The 19,460-nt window shown below is 55.5% G+C and overlaps 1 pseudogene; it reads right to left on the bottom strand.

Moving 5' to 3' along the window:
- Positions 1 to 212: 212 nt before the first annotated feature.
- LOC119094978 (E3 SUMO-protein ligase PIAS1-like) lies at positions 213 to 16,630 on the bottom strand (annotated as a pseudogene).
- Between the last annotated feature and the right edge of the window lie 2,830 nt (positions 16,631 to 19,460).

Here is a 19,460-nt window from a genome sequence, read left to right as displayed (position 1 = left end):
TCCTACCGCCGACACTATAACACTCTAAAACATATACAAAACAAAAGAGCTGATGAGTTCAATTCGACGTTCTGCGAGGCCGCGGCCCAGACTGTGAGGATGATTGGAAATCAGGCGACGGTCCCGGCGCGGGACTTCTCAGAGGCGGCGTCGCATCGGAAGAGCACCCGCGTGCGCACCGCGCCCGACACTGCCAGTCCATCAGGCCCTGGTCACGGCCGCGCCTGAGACGGTCCACAGCGTGCGCACGCACAGTCACGTCCGAGCACACCGCCGACGCGCTCACGCCTGCGCGCGCGCGCACAGGCGGTCGTGCGCCACTCGGCGGCCGCGGCGGGCCGCTAAAACCACAGGGCCCGCGCCAGCGCCAGCCGTCAGTCCAGCGAGATGATGTCGGGAGAGGCGGGCGCCGCCGGCGGCGCGGCCGGCGTGGCGGCCGGAGCGCTGCTGCCGGTCGGCCAGCCGCTGCTCATGTGCGGCAGCGGCGGCGGGATGAACGGCGTCCAGGCGTCTGCCGGCGGCAGCAGGCAGGTCTAGTCGCAGTCGCGCGGGGGTCCGTCTGAAGCGACGGCTCAAACGCAACACGGCCGGGGGATGCTGAACAGGGGATGAGCGTTCAGGGATGCTGGTCAGGATCACGTTCAGGGATACACGCCGGGGGAGTATCATACATGAGCATGATTTATCGGTCCGCTGGAGTGAGGTGGCTTCACAGGTCTGGGCTATAGGTCCAGAACATCCCGGCCTCGCGGGGGGCACACATCACACTAGTGAACCTGGCACCCCAGACGGACACAGCCACACCTGCCTTCCTGGTGGTTACTGCCACCTGCACGTACATCCCTGAGACCCGCGAAGCACACCTGGCATCTACCAGCAGGCACGACAGTCGCTTCTTTCAATGCTCCGGGCTGTTGCCGGCTAACACGTACCCATGAAGGGAAGACCGGTGGAGGTCGGTGACCGGGCCTGGTAGAAGGGCGGCGGCGCCCCCGGCGACATGGACATGCTGCGCAGCGCCGCCAGGCTGCGGTCAGGTCGGGTCGGGTCAGGTCAGGTCGCGTCAGAGCAGCGCCACGCGAACAGCTCCGCTAAGGGAGCTGGGCAACAGCCCAACCCAACACCAGCACAGCACAGGGCGCACGGAAGACGTCAGGCCTTCTCGAGAAGCCGGCACAGCTATTTATGATTGCGGGAAAATAAGCACACCAATTTTTTGTTTTACGGAATACAACGCCAAGAGACAGCGCGACAACGACCGAACCTTGACCACAAACAACGGCGGCCAGGATGGTCCGGGTGGCCGCACGGCCCGGTGACTGGCGCCTCCACGGACAGGGCACTATGGCGCGGCAACGGCTGGTGCCTCCGGCGGACTTCCGACAAACCCTTACCTGCTGGACGCGCCGACAGATGTCGACACTTCCGGCGACGAGGTCGGCTTGCTCCCGGAGACTGCAACAAGGCACAAACAGACATCAGGACAAACTATCCCAAACGCGATGTACAACGCACGAGCAATAACATCAGCAACATTGCCCTTCATATGAATACTTTTATGGTCTTCCAGTTTTGCAAGTTTCGCGCACAAGCAGTCAGCTAACCGCAGGAAAACCAGAGGATTGCAAAATTAATGTTCAGATAAGGAACATAACTGCGTATGGTGAACATCGAATGACACTGAGTGCCTTGCTGAAGTTACCATTTTTGGACCAGCTATACTCTAGATGGTCACGCACTGTTATTGCATACAACAGACAACGTGAATATGGGAACATTGTTGGACTTAAAAGCACTGAACATATTATATTAAATCTGGACATATCAGTTAAAGAAGGCAGCATGCAGTTCACGGTTTATCTTGGCATGGCAAAATTTATCTTGGCATGCAAATTTATCTCGGCATGCGAATTTATCTTGGCAATTGAGTAAGTGCACATTCGATGATTCAACGTTAGAGGTAAGTCGGCATAGCAGTGCAACGGTATAACTTTTCGGTGTCGCAGATTGTGCAGCCATATTCTCAGAGAAAACCAGATGCCGTAACGACATCAGTGAAGCGACATTCGCCAAGAAGTGGTCAGTAGGAATGCGACATTTAAGCGTCAGAGCAGAAGCAGGGAGAGACCAGAGCCACCTCATGCTCGACGCTGGGCGCAGATGCCCAGCTCAGGGGACCTGAAGCCGCGACAGTGGACGTCACGTGATCGTGCCGGGTTAGTGGGGCGGCGAGCCCCGGCCACTCAGAGCATACTGCTCCGGGTCAGCCTTCGACGGACGCATGCTAGGCGAAGCCCTCGACGCGCGCGAACACCCACAGGACAGCTTGATCTTTGTGTCGCCAACGGGCGTCGACTGCCATTTGCCTTCGGCTGCGGCGGCGGCCACCAGTCGCTTCTTGGGCGGCGGCGGCGCCTCGTCGTCGCTGTCCGACAGCGTCAGGTCGACGCACATCGGCTCCTTCTTCTTCTTCTCCGGGGAGCCCTCCTTCTCCTCCGTCACCTTCACCTCGTCTGACGGGGGACAGACCTTCATCAGTCGGCGCATCTCATCCATGGCCGGTCGGTAAGGGCGCATCACCGGATCAACCGCTGCAGGCTTCCACGTGCCTTTCACACAACCAACTACTTCCCGAAACGCAGTAAAAAAAATCGGAACGACTTCGTTCGTTTCCGCATGCCGGACTACCTTCCCAGAGTATACATGGGAACGACTGATACAGCTTCGGCATGAAGTGGTCCCGACGACCTGACAAGTCCAGCAGTAACACATCGGTGCTATACAAGCGCGGGAACACTCAGCATCAGGCGTCAAGACGGTTCACAACACAAGTCAAACTGTCCATCCCGCCGTCCCCGCACGCCCACAGCACAGGTCGGCCTCGCCCCAACAGAATCACGATGAGGACCATCTGCCCGGCCAGCAGTCCTGGAGTCCAGAAGAAAAAGTCCTTAAGTCCACGGGTGACAGTCTTGAAGACCAAGGGCCAATACTTCTGGAGTCCAGGGGCACGCCCGTCCGCTGGGAGCAGGGAAAGCACGAGGCATGACAAGGCGGGGGGGGGGGGGGGGGAGGGGTGCTCACCGGATCCGGAGTCATCCTCCAGCGTCTGCACCTTGACCGCCGTCTCCTCCTCCTGAAACGAGAGGCCCCGGTCAGCACGCCCCACACAGACCGGGGAGACACGCGACAGGCTGACCCCAGCCGTCCCCACCGGCGCCGGGGGGGGCGGCCGGCCGTGCCCGGCTACGGCGACGACACGGACGTCACGCGGCCGTCGCTCACGCCAGCCCGAGAAACACGCGCACGGTGTGCACGGCCCACGACAGTCCCGGACGCCAGTCTGGTCAGGACGATCTCTGCGTTAGCCACGGCAGTCCTACTCGTCAGCCACTGCTGTCTTACTCGTCAGCCGAGGTCGACCTCCGCGTCAGCCACCGCTGTCCTACTCGTCAGCCACTGCTGTCCTGCTTGTCAGCCACTGCTGTCCTATTCGTCAGCCACTGCTGTCCTGCTTGTCAGCCGAGGTCGATCTCCGCGTCAGCCGCGGCTGACCTCCCCGTCAGCCGCAGCCGTCCGGCCCCGCCGCGCAGCCGACTCACCTTGGGCTTTTTCTCCTTGACCTCTTTGGTGAGCTCGCGCCACGAGCCGTCCTGGTGCAGCGTCACGTCCATACACGAGCCGCTCGTCTTCTTCAGCACCTCGGCGAAGTACCTGCGGCGGCGGTGCACACCGGCGGCCGGTCACACCGAGCGGTTCAGACCAGTGCACTACAGCAACGGCATGCATCTTGCGTCTCAAATCCTTCATGAATAACTCAATAAGTACCTGCAACTTCTTTTTAAGGTGGTACCAGTTAGTCATTCCGGAACCCACCCAAGTGGCTGACATTTGGTCTCCAAGACGGTGAAGACTGGCCCATACAACCCATGAAACACATACTATCATAGTAAGACAGCAGGAGTCTGTTCTGCTTCACCACAGCCCTAGTAGTCGCCATCTACCCTCGGGGACTCACCCGTCAATGACGAGTCTGTTCTGCTTCACCACAGCCCTAGTAGTCGCCATCTACCCTCGGGGACTCACCCGTCAATGACGAGTCTGTTCTGCTTCACCACAGCCCTAGTAGTCGCCATCTACCCTCGGGGACTCACCCGTCAATGACGAGGCTGTTCTGCTTCACCACAGCCCTAGTAGTCGCCATCTACCCTCGGGGACTCACCCGTCAATGACGAGGCTGGAGTACAGTGCCGGCTTGTCACACACGGGACACACCCAGGTGGGCTTCCGCTCGTTCATCTGGATGTACAGCGACGCGTCGAAGCACTGAACACAGAGGGCGCTCGGTGAGATGATCCGGGTCCGGGTCAGAATGATTCGGGTCCGGATGATCCCGGTCGGGGTCAGGGTTCGGGTCGGATGATACTGGTCGGGGGTCAGGGTCCGGGTGGGGATGATCCGGGTCCGGATCAGAATGATTCGGATCCGGATGATCCCGGTCGGGGTCAGGGTTGGAGTCGGGATGATCTCGGTCAAGGTCAGGGTCCGGGTCGGGATGATCCCGGTCGGGGGTCAGGATTCCAGTCGGGATGATTCGGGACCGGGTCTGGATCACACGGGTCCGGGTCGGGCCGGGCCGGCCGGACGCTGACTGGGAGGGCGGAGCCACGGTAGCACCCGGTGGCGGGAGAGTCTCAGGCGCCGACGCAATAGAAGGCACGACCCTTGATGCACTGGCTTATCTCACAACACTGAGTACGCGCATGCGTCAGCCAAGCATTGTATGCTGGTGGAAAGAACTGGATCCTGAAATCGCTTCGAATTTAGCTGATACGTACGATAGTACGTATACGACGTAGCTGATACGGGTATGTCACCACCTGCTGCAAACCCGCCACCTCCTACTTATCGCCACATCCTCGACTGCACCCACCTGCAGGTGTTGGCAGGTGGTGGCCCGACACGGCAGCTGCATCCGACACTTGCCCAGCGGACACTGCAGGCTGCACTTCAGCGAAGTGGTGGCGATCTCGTCCTCGAAGCCCTCGCACAGCTTCTCCTTGACTGCAGGCATCAAGCGGTACAGGTCGACGCACGCGGCATGGTGGGCCCCGCCCGCGGGCACTCAAAGCATCGCCCCACGGCTGGTGCCGCCGCGGCAGCGAAGGACACTGACCGCACTGCGGTCTGAGCGCCAGCAAAACTGGCCACCGAGTACAAGGACCCGAATAACCGAATATGCCCGAACACGCTAAGCGACGTGGACTGTTGAAGGTCTTTGAAAATGCGGCGGCTGCCACCTAACAAAGACAAACTTATCAGCCGATTGGATTCGTCTCGAAATGCTAGGAGACGGAGGCGATAATCACTGTTATTGAAGCAGCGCCACAGCATACACACATACATCAATTGCGCCACAGGAACGCAAGGTGCACTGGTTTTACTATATCTCACACGCAGGTAGACTCGGCGCTCAAAGCAGGTGACGTACCGGGCGCCATTCCCTGACGTCCCCGCGATCAGCCGTTCAGAATTTCCCACGCTCTGCGTACTAGGCCATTCATCGTCTCAACCGGACCCCTTCTGAGCCACTTCGTGCATGCGGATCCTGTTCTGAACGGCGCGTTCCCGCAACTTCTGTACACCGTCATTAGTTATCCCACCTGATCCAGACCTTAGGTCCTAACCCGCCCGACACGGTCTGGAACTCAGATCCTCCCAGCCCGACACTCACTGGGTCTGGACCTCAGGTCCTCCCTGCCCGACACTCAATGGGTCTGGACCTCAGATCCTCCCTGCCCGACACTCACTGGGTCTGGACTTCAGGTCCTCCCCGCCCGATACTCAATGGATCTGGACCTCGGGTCCTCCCTGCCCGATAACTCAATGGATCTGGGCCTAAGGCCCTCCACGCCCGACACTCACTGAGTCTGGACCGAAGGCCCTCCCCGCCCGACACTCACTGAGTCTGGACCTAAGGCCCTCACCCGCCCGACACTCACGGAGTCCGCGCGTGAAGTCGGCGTTCTTGGCGCCGCGCGTGCGCAGTCTCGTGAGCAGGTCGTGCGAGCTGAGCCGGCGCACCAGGCAGATGGTGACGCAGTAGGCGCGGCCCAGCTCGACGCCCCACGAGATCTGCACCGTGTTGGGCTTCACCGGCGAGATGCGGCACAGCGGCGTGATGTTGACCGGCTTGGGCGGCCGACGCGGCTCCACCCCCCGGCTTGGTGCTCATCACCGGGTTCTGGGCACAGACCGGGCGAGAGGATCACCGGACTGACCGACGCGGCACTCAGACGGCCGACAGGTAACTTCAGCCCGCCGCCAGCCCACTCACGCCGCCGCAACCACGCACAAGTCTGCCCCAGATGCGGGACGACCACGGCTTCACTCAGCGCCGCTTGTGGGACGCCCGGCTCGACGGAACGGAGAGCCGGGACGGCTGGCGTCTGACAGCGGACGTCAACGCGACGCGGGCCTGGCGACCTAATGGGCTGCAGCTGCCTCGATCCCGCCCAGCGAGCGTGCATCGCCACATCAGTCGCAATGGACATCCAAGACATCCGAATATCCTCGCACGTGATATTAAACACGCCCTGTCCGAACAGTGATAAGGTGATAAAAAACGGTGATAATGGTATCAGTGGCATGGCCACGTTTCGCTCAGCGGCCTGAGCTCTGGAGCAACCCTGTCAGTGTGAGCAGACGGCCAAGTCGGCCTCTCGTCTGGGGCGAGAGCCTCACCGGCAGCTGGCAGGTCTTGTTGTTGACGCGGACAGAGATGTTGGGCGGGAAGTGGTCCTCCTGCGGACACGACGTCTCCAGCATGCACAGCCGCATCTGGATCTGGGACACGGCCACCGCCAGCCGTCAGAAGCCGCGTCTCCGCGGAGCTCATACGCAAGCACTAACACGCTGGCAAGCGTCATTCTCGGATCCGATACCCAATGTCAACTGATAACGCGAGACACTTTGGTCAACAGTGTCGTCTTAAACACGGATTTCCCGTTCCAACATGTTATCGCTGTCATGACACAGTTCAACTAGCTCTACATGCTGTTATATAGTCGGTAGTCGCAGTTCACCCTCGGCCTGGCGACGGCATCCCGCCTGGTCAAGCTGGCGCGTAACAATGGTCCAGGCGGCGGTGCGGCGGCCGCTCTATGCAACGCAACGCGCCGCTACCGAGGCGGGCGGGGGATCGAGTGGTGTCGATGTCAGCTGCACTACATGAACGGGGTACTCCGGTCTAGTGTCGATGTCAGCTCCGTTACCTGGACGGGGTACTCCGGTCCAGTGTCGCTGTCTGCTGCATTACCTGGACGGGGTACTCTGGTCTGGTTGTCGATGTCAGCCCCGTTACCTGGACGGGGGTACTCCGGTCTAGTGTCGCTGTCCGCTGCATTACCTGGACGGGGTACTCTGGTCTAGTGTCGATGTCAGCTCCGTTACCTGGACGGGGTACTCTGGTCTGGTGTCGATGTCAGCTCCACTACCTGAACGGGGTACTCTGGTCTGGTGTCGTTGTCAGCTCCATTACCTGGAAGGGGTACTCTGGTCTAGTGTCGATGTCAGCTCCACTACCTGAACGGGGTACTCTGGTCTGGTGTCGTTGTCAACTCCGTTACCTGGACGGGGTACTCCGGTCTGGTTTCGATGTCAGCTCCATTACCTGGACGGGGTACTCGAGCTTGGTGCCGATGCGGCCGTCGTGGTTGGACGCAATCTCGTCGGCCTGCTGCGGCGTCAGGTGGAACCCGAACGTGCCGTCGTTGTAGCCTTTGCCGGGCACAGGCGACGCGGCTGGCGGCGCACGGATCGCCCGTCGAGGTCAGGCGACTCACGCGGCGCAGCTCACACCTCGCATGTGAGCCGGGCGAGTTCACACGGCCCGCGCGCACGGCAGACGGGCGAGCCGGGCCGGCCTGCAGAGGCGGTCTCCGGTCGGCCCAGCCATACACAGGGGACGGCATCGCCGCTGTCGGTCCGCAGCCGGCCGAGAGGATCGGGGCGGTGGCGGCGGCGGCAGGCCGGCAGTCTTCCCCGGGGCACAGCCCGACCCCAGAGAGGGGCTAGCGCCGACAGTGGTCAGATGATGGCGCACAGGAACAGACCGTGTTGCGGGGTCGGAGCAGCAGCTACTGCTGCGGGTGGTCCGGTTTTCTACCATGAACTGGATTTGTGCATGCCATCAACACTCCTATGCGTTTCTGTGGCACATCTCTTGGCATCTCCGCTGGCTCACGAAAGCATGCCAGTCTGGTCAGCCACCATCGTCGCTTTGAACGGCTTATTGATACATATCCAACCCTGTTCTGTAGTCGCTACCGGGCCAGACGTCCGCCACCCACCCCCACCTACCGAGACTGGTGGGCTTCATCAGCTGGCTCATGACGTCGAAGAAGGGCAGCGTCTTCAGCACCACGTCCGGGTGCGTCGGCACCTTGGAGCCGGCTGGCGTCGCCGCCGGCTTGCTGGGGTACTCGGACATGTACATGGGCGTGAAGGAGCTGCGGCCCTGGCGGCGGTCAGCGCGCCCGTCAACGCGCGGGTCCGCTCCGCGGTCCCCGGCTGCAGCACCGCGGCTGGCGGCGATGCCGACCGCGACACACGCACGAAATAGCCAGCGACTCGGCACGAACACCGCAGACAGGCGCGTTTGCCGCCCCCCCCCCCCTCCCCCCAAGTATTTCTTCTGAAGCTTTATGGCACAGCCACATTCAGCGCCGTTTTAGCGCTGTGGTGCGTACCGAGCTGCCGCACAGAAGTTTTGAACGCCAGCCAAAATGTTCAGAAGAGTCTGACATGACCTCTGACCTATGACCCCACGCAGTATTGGTCCCATGGTCAATGAAGAGAGGCTTCATCGGCCAGAGAATAAACACAAGCTTCATCGGTGGCGTTCCGCTGACCGGCGCCGCTAGTCGGGAGGACAATACGGTGGGGACTCAGCTGGGCATCAGTCGAGACAAACGCAGCATAGCTACAGAACAGACGGCACACACGCGTCAGGGCTGGACAACCAGACTCGGACGCTCTGAAAGTGCGCCCTGATGGTGTCACCCAGAGAGCGTATGCCCTGACACCCGGAGTCACCCGGAGAGTGTATGCCCTGACACCCGGCCTCACCAGGAGACTGTGTGCCCTGACGCCCGGTGTCACCCGGAGACTGTATGCCCTGACGCCGCGGCGAGCAGCCTCACCTGGAGCATGGCCTGTGTGTAGCCGCTGGTGTATGGGGCGCGCTCAGCGGCGCCGCCGCCGCCAGCCGGGTTCATGTTGGGCTGCACCAGGCCCGCCTGCGACCTGCCGGCGGACACGTGGCCGCTCAGACGCACAAACGACGGTAACGGTCGCCACGGCCCAACACAGACGACGGTAACAGTAGCCACGGCCCATCACAGACGACGGTAACGGTAGCCACGGCCAACCACAGACGACAGTAAAAGTAGCCACGGCCCATCACAGACGACGGTAACGGTCGCCACGGCCCAACACAGACGACGGTAACGCTCGCCACGGCCCACCACAGACGACGGTAACGGTAGCCACGGCCAACCACAGACGACAATAATAGTAGCCACGGCCCATCACAGACGACGGTAACGGTCGCCACGGCCCAACACAGACGACGGTAACGGTAGCCACGGCCAACCACAGACGACGGTAATAGTAGCCACGGCCCATCACAGACAACGGTAATGGTCCGCCACGGCCCAACACAGACGACGGTAACGCTCGCCACGGCCCACCACAGACGACAGTAACGGTCGCCACGGCCCAACACAGACGACGGTAACAGTAGCCACGGCCCACCACAGACGACGGTAACGGTCCGCCACGGCCCAACACAGACGACGGTAACGGTCGCCACGGCCCACCACAGACGACAGTAACGGTCGCCACGGCCCACCACAGACGACGGTAACGGTCGCCACGGCCCACCACAGACGACGGTAACGGTCGCCACGGCCAACCACAGACGACAGTAACGGTCGCCACGGCCCACCACAGACGACGGTAACGGTCGCCACGGCCAACCACAGACGACGGTAATAGTAGCCACGGCCATCACAGACGACGGTAACGGTCGCCACGGCCCAACAAGACGACGGTATGGTAGCCACGGCCCAACACAGACGACGGTAACGGTCGCCACGGTCCAACACAGACGACGGTAATGGTAGCCACGGCCCAACACAGACGACGGTAACGATAGCTACGGCCCGCCATCGTCCTACATTATCTTCGTGTCACGTCTGATGTTATTTTGCGAAACTATTTTCGGGCCACCAAATGGTAATGTCGTCGGGGACGGATACGTTTTTTGCACATCAAATATAAACTGTGAATATAGGATTGAAGATGTGTTCAGCACATGATGACTTGTTTTCATATTCGGATCAATAAGTCATGACTGGCCTGCATAGTTTCAGAGGGAATGTTCCACATTTGTATGGATTTTTGGACTGGAAGAGTCAACGTAGAGATCATTCGGTGCAATTCACAGTCCTGGCCCTCTTAAGACCCCCTCCAGTTTCTGAGCTTCACGCCCGCGAAGCTCAGAAACTAGAGGGTTTTTACCCAATAAAGAACTGTTGTCTAGAGCAGACTTCTTCGTGGAGACTATTTCAAGGATATTCAGGGTTAGGTAAATTAGGGAATGGGCTTGGGTCATGACGTCATAGGTAAGGAATGGGGTTACCCCAAAGTACGAAATGAACTTACATTCGCTCATGCAGAACGGGGTTCTGAGTTGCTGCCTATGACGTCTCAAGTACCTACGTCATACAAAAGCGACCATCCTCTCAGCCGTTGGAGCTGTTATGACGCGCTTCCTCTGACGTCATAGGTCGCAACCCAAGGACGGCGTTTGGTAATGGGGGATGCGGGCGAGGCCATGCGTCAGCGTAGCGCCCCTCCTAGTGCAGTGTCAACACCTACCAAATCACCGCGTGTGGCGAAAACACGAGGTTGACTTTTTGGCCGGCCCGATTACAAAAATCGCAGCAGCAAAATCGCCACCCTACGACACCCAGCCACAACCAAACACAATCATGCCGCTCCCCAAAAGCGGCTACATGTGGGTACTGTCGCCGACAGCAAACGGATGACCGCAGTGCCAGTAAAGCTGCGCCGCCACGGCAGCCTCACCTGAGCGGAACCAATCTCGACCCGACGACGCCATAACACAGTCGGCCCCCGTCACCACGGGAGGGGATGGGTGGGACGCGCTCATAACGCCGCTGCCACATGCCCGGGCCCGCCGGCCTGCTCCCGGCAGCGAGAGGCCGGCCGCACCGCAACGCGGGTCAGCAGGCGGGTCACCGTGACGAGTCGAGTAATCGGCGCGCCGGCTCCGGGGCGCGCGCGGTCAGACGGCGCGTCCAAAACTGCGCGCCACTGCCCGCCGGCGCTGACATCTACCGGCCGGTGCCGTCACTTAGCATCGGCCGGGTGTGGCTGGGGCCCCTTCTTTATCAGCATGGGGACTACGGCTTCACGCTATGAGTCAGTGCGGGACTGCGAGGATTGCGGTGCAGACTTTTGACCGGCGAAAAACAAACTAAAAAATAAGGCACTTTACCATGAATGTATTTTATCGGGGTCCGCGGTTTCCAAGGCCACGAGCGTACATGACACGACTGGACCCACGGACAGGACGCCACGCAAAATAGTCCAGTTCTATATATCGCACGTACTACTACACATCACCCCTCGCATTCTGAAAAAACTGCGCAAAAATCAACATATGTGAGTGCCACTCGACACGATTTTGTCTCTGTGTTCTGTGTCAAACAAGTTTGTTGGGAGCACTAACGTGATACCGGCGTTGACTGTTTGGAAGCTGCGAGCAATGGGAAAATGAAGCCTGCCGGCCGCAAGGAACGCCATTTTACGCATGCGCGATAGACCCCCTACGACATAGCATACTGACGAGGAGTGGCGATTAGTGTCGGGGGCGTGACGTGGGCCGGCGCCCGACAGCGTGATGCCTAATAAACTAGTCATTGGTGTTTTACGACGCACCCAGCTGCTGAGGCTATGCGGCGTCGAATGCATCTCACCCTGGCGCGAAGGGCGGGCGCAGCGGGGAATCGAACTCAGTACCGGGGATTTGCGGTTTCCCAAGGCCGCGAGCGTGCATGCCGTGAGGGTCGTACTGGTCGCACTGGTGACTGTATGACTTACCCCGACGCGACGCCGTCGCCGCATATTGAACGACTACCCACGGAATGCCTTCACGCAGGCCGTGAGGGTCGTACTGGTCGCATTGGTGACTGTATGACTTACCCCGACGCGACACCGTCGCCGCATATTGAACGGCTACCCACGGAATGCCTTCACTGACAGCCGTGGGCTGCCTATGATCTGCCATAGGTCAGCGACCTCACACGGCTTGTATGCATTTACTCAAACGAAAGGATCGGCTGGTCAGCTGCCCACAGCCACACGTTAGGCGCGGCTGCACAAACGTTGGAGATATTTTGAAAAACCTTCGGGGGCGGGGTCAAATTGAATTCCCCTCATCCAAGCGTTTATTAAGGGAGTATCCCACATTTTTGCACCCTCAATTATGGTTACATCAGATGTGTACGATTTAATCAGTGATACCAGTTTTCTCGAAATCCTCCTGGTTAACTCCGCATCTTGTTTGAATTAGCCGACCCTGTGAGAGAAATCTCATTTGGCTCCCTGTTCATTACTGCGGAAGTAATACATTTCAATTCGACTTCTTTTTTCAACACGTGAAACGCTGTGGAATACGTGGCCTAGATCCATACAAGGTCTATAACAGATATGTACGTGGTCGTGGTAGATACATGGTCTGATCAAGGAGTCCGATTCCATGCAGGACCACGAGTCATGGTTGCAACCCATGCGCACCTGATGCCTGCGGATGCATCGGTGCTTTCGGTCCTCCGTGCCGTCCGGTGTGAACATACGCCACGGCGCTAGTCTGAGAAAGCACATACATTCTGACCGGCACTGACGGACACCAACGACACCCGAACCGAACAGCTTTTGCCGTTCAGTTTTTGAAATTACCGTTGATGTACACCGATTGTCCAGGCTGAACGCGTTTAATGGGTTCGACCGACAGAAAAAAGATTATTCATTATATATCAAAAATTTGAGCTACTGTCTGCTTTTTGGCTAGACTATTGTTCGTCACCCTAAAATAATTATGGGACGTTTTGGTTTCAAGCAGGGTTAAAAGGTCGGTTTATATCATATGGGACCAACAAGCTGAGCATCACGAAATAATGGCGGGACATTGGGCCTTAGCATTATGGTGAGATGTACTAAACAAACCAACGCAAAAGCGACAAAACTTATGTTGCTGTGCAGCTGCTGCAGTCTGAACAATGCTCCCTCGATATACCAGTATTCTCCCCTCGTGCCAAAACAAAGTTGGAACACCTTGTGGTAGGTACAGCCTCTACATTGCCCGAGGCATACGAAGACGGCGTGCTTATTGGAGGCATTGGGGCTGCACTCATCCTGCTATAGACACCAAATCTAACTTTGCAGCAAACTGAATGCCATTCTGGATAACAGTTCACTTCCAGCTCTACACAAGTATCATGATCGCATCTTTGGAGTCTACAACACTCACTTATCAAAGCCTTCACTGGAGAAAAAATAACACCCGAGGTCAACTGTGCTGACGTTTGATTGGTCTAAACTGATCCCTCCAGAAGTAATGCAGTTTTGACAAGACAAGCTTGCTTTGTTTGTTCTCATTCACATGAGCCAGTCGAAATAATTAAAACAAAGCTGAGGTTAATGCCAGTCCAATGCACGACTCCGTATCTCCGTGACCGGCACAGGAGATCGCGACTGGTCCCCGCATGCGAATAACCGCATTTTCTCGCATGTCGGATAAACGCGAACTACCACACGCCATTTTTCCACGGCGGGGGTCGACTTGAACTTTTACATGGCAGGCAGGGGGGACAGTGGTAAGCCGAGCTCCGGCTTGGCTGGCCAGCGAATGCGGCGACGTTGGAACATTCATGGATTCCGAAGTGGGTTTTCACGTGCGTGACGTCACGCAGGAAACTCACAGTACAATGAACTCAATGTGTCCTCTTGGATGACAATCGCCTGTCATGCCACGCCTCTTAACCACACAATGATAGACATACATCAACACAGGAAATGCAGCACTTCAACTGAGGATGCCCGCTGAATGGGGCAGCCGGAACATGCACCCCAGTCAACGAGGACAGGCCGTCATCACTCACTGGATGGTTTTGTACAGCTCGCGGATCTTGTTGACGACGGAGACGACGCGCGACTTGGCCAGCTCGAGCGCACGCGCCTGCAGCTCCTGCTTGCGTCCTGTCTTGTTGCGGCCGGCGTAGCCGAGGAGCATCACCAGCTCAGACACGCGAAATGTCATCACCATCCGCTGCCAGGCAGAGGCGCGGAGACTGATGTCATGTCAGGGGTGTACTCGCAACCTCTATCCTCCCGGCCGTCCCACTGTTGAGAAGCGAGAGAGGGACTGGCATGATGCAATATCAGAATTGTGCTGGGACAAACCATCATCCCCTGCCATGGCATGACACCATCAAGTTTGACCTAACTGAGTGCATATGCTGCCTCCCCTCAACCTGCTGGTTTTTCAGGCCACAAACACCTGGATTCAGGCTGCCTTAAGTGCAACATGGTGCTCCTGACAGACCACTTCTATTGCCTGGGGCTTCAACAGCAGCAGCAATCTTGCAATTGCAGTGGTGGCCTGAATTGGGGGACAAATGGTGCACACTCTTGACAATAGTAGTCTGATCTATGATGTTGGCAGCAATTATCTTGATGATATTGAGGTCACACAATCAGTAATCCTGGGGTTCCTTGATTAGCACAGAGACCTGCATAATCATTTAAATAGGCACAGAAGTATGACAATTAATAGTTGTTCCACAAACTTGAACTAAGTGATGTGGTCAAGAAAGCAAAAAAGCAATTATTATGGTCAAATATGAAATGTAGCTGCCAGTCTCAAAAGGTTGCAAGTCTTTGGACTCATTATGTATCAAGATAATGGAATGTTGTGTATGTGACACATCCCAATTGCTAACATTACATATTCTAGTTAATACTGTGAGACTTTCCCTCTCACAAGTACCCATGTAAGCTGAAGGTCCACATGGTCAGGCCAGGTCCACATCTCATCTTGCAAGCAGAGCCACCACAATGGTTCCATCTGGCATCAGGTCTCCCTGTCTTCAGACTTTGAAATGTAGCCATAACATATCTCTCAATAGAACCATGGCTAAAAGAACTATGATAACAAGGTGCCCTGTAGTGCAAAAAACTACCAAACATTAACATGTTTTACTTGGGTAACTTGGGTCACCTGACAAAATATGAGTATGGAATTTGGGCTTGCTCCAATCCTGGAATGATGCTAACAATATAATTATGATAAAGGTGCCTACCCCAAGGCAGCTTTGGTTTACCTCTGACTGCTATTCAGCTTGCATGTCAAAGATTCAGCTGAATGCAAACAGACATCGAGGGTGAGGATTGATGCCCCATCAAAGACACTCTTGTGAAACTTGAAAGCAGAACTTTCAATTATATAATACTGTAGTAGCAAGATATATGTCTAAGTACTCAGAACAATCCCAGGAACCCAACCACATTAAACACCAGTCGATCAGCCAGTCTTCAAAAATCCATCCACAGCCCCTCATGCCCCCACATCACCGCTCTAAACCTCTTGCCGCATGAGGTAAACTCAGTGCAAGCCAACTTTGTCAAATTTTCAAATGATCATGTGAGGTTTTTCTAGTTGCTTTCCCTGAAATTATCTGACCAACACCATGCTTTCTTGAAACAATGGCTGTCTATGTGATGAAACTGGCTGAGCCACATACCAAACTCCTAATGGCTCAGATTTACTGTGCATACACCCTAAAATTGTTGCCTGAGAAGTCACTGCTACACAGGCCATGTTATGCATTACATGTGTTTTTAAAGCCTGAGCTACGGTATCCTGGACCCACCCTTCAGATCCAGGCACACGTCTGACAGCACAACATACAAGGATACTATACAAGACCAGCTACCAGGCAGAGTGGCAGCAATGAAATCACTTGCAGCCTCTAGGCAATGCAATATTAAATTTGGACACTCAAAAGCATACTAGCAAGCTGCTAGAAGCAGCCTAGAAATATAACTGAGAATGAACCAATGAGACAAAATTTCAATGGCTGGATGGCCAGGACCAGATTGAACTGCAAGATGGTGTGACTGCAAGTATGTGCGGCACAATCTTGCCCATAAAAGTCTAGATCAACTGGAGGCTGCAGGAGCATTTCAGTCAGCACATGGGCCAACATGGCTTACCCATTATTGTCCTCACGGCATATGCCATACCACAGGCATTAACACTGCAGGCTATAGTTCATTATTTTTACTTTTATAACACTGGCATTAGAGAAGCATTAAATCAGATTTATCATTACTCCAGAAGTTCATGAACATGTCGCCCACAAACAATTCTAATGCTCTGTTATCGGCACAATGTGAGAGAAAGAGATCCATTGTTTACCATGCATGCTTACCACCAACCTTGAGTTCCTCCACATCCGACATGATGGAATTTGTCACTTTGAGTATACTAATACCTATAACTCGCCTCCCTGGGTTAAACTAAACTAAATGGCCATAGCCTGAACATTTCTAACACAGCTCTCATGGAGATAGGACTTGGCATCAATTCATAGAACTCGCCATAAACACTTGAACCAAAACACACCCGGCTGTAATCAGGTACGCAACAAAACTTGCGGTATAGATATCCGACTCAACGCGCTTCAAGGTGCGCAAGAAAGGTAAAACCATCTAGTGATACTCTATTCATCTTCGTTTTATGTTACCATGACGTCACCGGTTTTGAGACTTCAGTGCACGGCGGGCAATTAAACGCTGAAAGCAATCCCTGCGAGGCAGTCCGAACATCAAAATATTCGTGCAGACAGTAAAAGAATCCGTAAGTGGAAGTGTAGCGCGCGGCGTATCTATCAGCCGCTAGCCACATGCTGCTTTTTCCAATGTGTGAGTACGGCTCTTGCTTGTTACGTTCGGCCCGGTGTTCGTCCCGAACATGGTCGCGGTCAGTCATGGATCAGAGTACAAAGTAACAGCATGGGGGAGACACAGTGACAGCCGTGGGGAGTCACAACCGTGGAGAGTCACAATAAGGAGGGACCCCATCAGCCTGGCGCGCAGTGACGGCCCCGCGTGCTGTGACTCCCTTTCAACCATATGTAAGCCCGGTGGGGAATCGCCGACCGTTCGACGATTTTTTAAGTTCACCGGCACATGCCATTTCTCCCTTTTTTGGACAATTTATGAAAACGTGTGTTTTTTAATTGCGTACTCTGACATTGTTCCTGGTCTATTAAATGCCGTGTAATATTTTCGTGCTTACATGCTACTGCCTCGATGAATCAGGCAATGCATCGAAAGGTTACGAGATATTATGTTTAATTGCGCGTCCGCTTAGTGACCAAGTTTTTCAGCTATAAGCTGTTATCTTGAATTACTGACTGCCGATAACCTCAATGAAATGAAGACTGGTGATGATCGTCGAGCAGGAGAGTGGGGGATCCGGCGCACTGATCCCTACACGTTCACGCTATCAACGGCGACTATTCCTGCCGCCATTTTAGTCATGACATACTATATGCACATGGGACGAACACATCGCTTGTCGATAGCGACACTGGCAATGGTTTCCAATAAAGTTTGGGGCGAGTTTACCAAATGAACTGGGGAACCCCACTGCGGTCTTTACGGACTACCGCTAATGTGTTCATGCATTACCTAGTAACGTTTGATTCGGCGCAGACACAGTCAATTGCCTGTTCACTCTCCCAACGACTAAAGTACATAATACATACGACTCAACGACTAAATACATAGCAATATGCTCAGTAACCGCTATCGTCCTGAGCAGTATTTGGCAATATAATACTGTTGCCTTGACAGTAAAGTCTGCCATTTTGGAACGATCGATGCCGAAATCCGACGCAGCAGCTGTGGCGTGATCTGTTACCTGAATTTCGTACGACGGAATCGACGCATTGACCGCATCATTGGCCTGCAGTGGTTCGGCTGTACGTAAGGATATGACGCTTTATTATTTATTATTATGATTATGACCCTCTATTTTATTGTCGCGGATTGTCACGGCGCATTCCAGGGTCCTATTGGAAAGTACTAAGGCAGGTAAGATATGACGCGCCGTAATCAAATTCATGTTTTTCTGTCAATCTACCTATAGTTCTGCATAATTTAGATATTGCGTGCAGGTCGGGGCGACTGTGAATTTTCCACAGGTGCATTCGAATGATTTTGTCACGACGGGTTAAATGCGTCACAGATGTTTTAAGGAATAACTCCTCGCGGGTAGCGACAGAGAAGGTCCTACTCGCCACGTGAGGTCCCACTCCGTACAGAAATTAGGGAGTTGGCTGTTGGTCGATCTCTCTGCGACTCACAGATGGGATGGGGCGATGATGGATTCGCGACTCACAGAACGCGAGAATCGCTGTTCAGCTGCCTTCTTACGACTCACAAGAAACTTGCCGTCGATTTTTTCTGTTGGTGGATTGGCGTGCGGCCAAAGAAGAGGACTCGCCAAGATGACCATGTGTGAATGACCCTTAGTGCCGGCAGTGAATTCGATCACCGAGGAAAGCATTGCCAGTATCATTCCAGCGACTTAAGAAGGCGAGGTTCGCACATATGAGCCGATGATGGATTCCGGCGTGCTGATGTGAGATTCCGGCGACTACCATTGTAAGCCGAAGTGTGATTCCAGCGTGCCGACGAGGGATTCCGCCATTACCCAGTGACGGCATGGGGGGGGGGGGGGGGCTACGTGGCGAGACCGGGTTGAGCCTCGCACCAGGTAGCTACCATTTGCTGGGGATAAATTCCGAGGCATACGTGGTGTTTGGCTGTACGGTTCCGCTCATAATTGAGGGGCTACGATCGTTGTAGGCATAACCTGCAGACTGAGTGTAGCTTCTACACTATAGACCTCCCTTTACAATGACCGGTGCCAAGCATGCACGAGACAGTGTGAATGTACAAATGCTAACTGCGGAATCCCAGTGAAGTGGCGTTTGCTTTCCATGTTAGGACGAAATCATCTGCTTCGTAAAAGCCCATGCATTGTCGGTGAGTTAACGCTTTGCCACGGTTTGCAGTCGCTGCCAGTTAGTCGGTTATGGCAGGGAATTGCCTCGATGATAATTACCTGCTAAATAATGCAGTGATATCACACACACACACACCACACACACACACACACACAACACACACACCCACACACCACACCACACACAACACACACACACACACCCACCAACCACACAACCACACACACACACACACCACACACACACCACACACACACACCCACACCACCC

The sequence above is a fragment of the Pollicipes pollicipes genome, unplaced genomic scaffold, assembly GCF_011947565.3.
Source record: "Pollicipes pollicipes isolate AB1234 unplaced genomic scaffold, Ppol_2.1 Scaffold_4219;HRSCAF=4965_pilon_pilon_pilon, whole genome shotgun sequence".
Classification (NCBI taxonomy): Eukaryota; Metazoa; Arthropoda; class Thecostraca; order Pollicipedomorpha; family Pollicipedidae; genus Pollicipes; species Pollicipes pollicipes.
Note: the sequence above shows the minus strand (reverse complement) of the source record. Positions and strands in the feature narration are given on the sequence as shown.